This window comes from Odontomachus brunneus, unplaced genomic scaffold (assembly GCF_010583005.1).
Source record: "Odontomachus brunneus isolate Ranch 3 - 2012 unplaced genomic scaffold, Obru_v1 Obru_scaffold_263, whole genome shotgun sequence".
NCBI lineage: Eukaryota > Metazoa > Arthropoda > Insecta > Hymenoptera > Formicidae > Odontomachus > Odontomachus brunneus.
This window is the reverse complement of record NW_022639713.1, coordinates 310,704-311,183: the sequence shown is the minus strand read 5'-3', so window position 1 is coordinate 311,183 and position 480 is coordinate 310,704.

Below are 480 nucleotides of genomic sequence, written 5' to 3'. Positions count from 1 at the left end.
TCAAGCTTCACAACTCGAAAAATACTTAACGAAAATACATTTGTTTATAGTGTTTTGGAAAGGTCTCGAGATAAGCTACAAGAATATGCAATAAAACGTAGGCAGTTCCATTTAAAAAAGTTAATGTAATTTTGATCTGACCTTGGCGACGCCATCCAACGTCAAACTGATAAGATCGGTAAATAGATCTTTTGAAACTCTACAACTTTTATCTGAAACATTTTTTTCTAAAATGCTTAGTTTTCGAGAAATTTCACCGGTCCGGGACTTTTTGAACACCCTGTATATATATATACAGGGTGAGTCATTTTAGTCTATGGATCCGAATATCTTCCAAATTACGGTATCTACAAAAAAATGGTTTAGATAAAAGTTGACCAGGACAGAGGGGGTCATTCAATTGTACCATTGGTTTTGACCTTGAGGTCAATTTTGAAGGTTACTTCAAGGTCACGATGGTTTTTTCTAATGGGACACCCT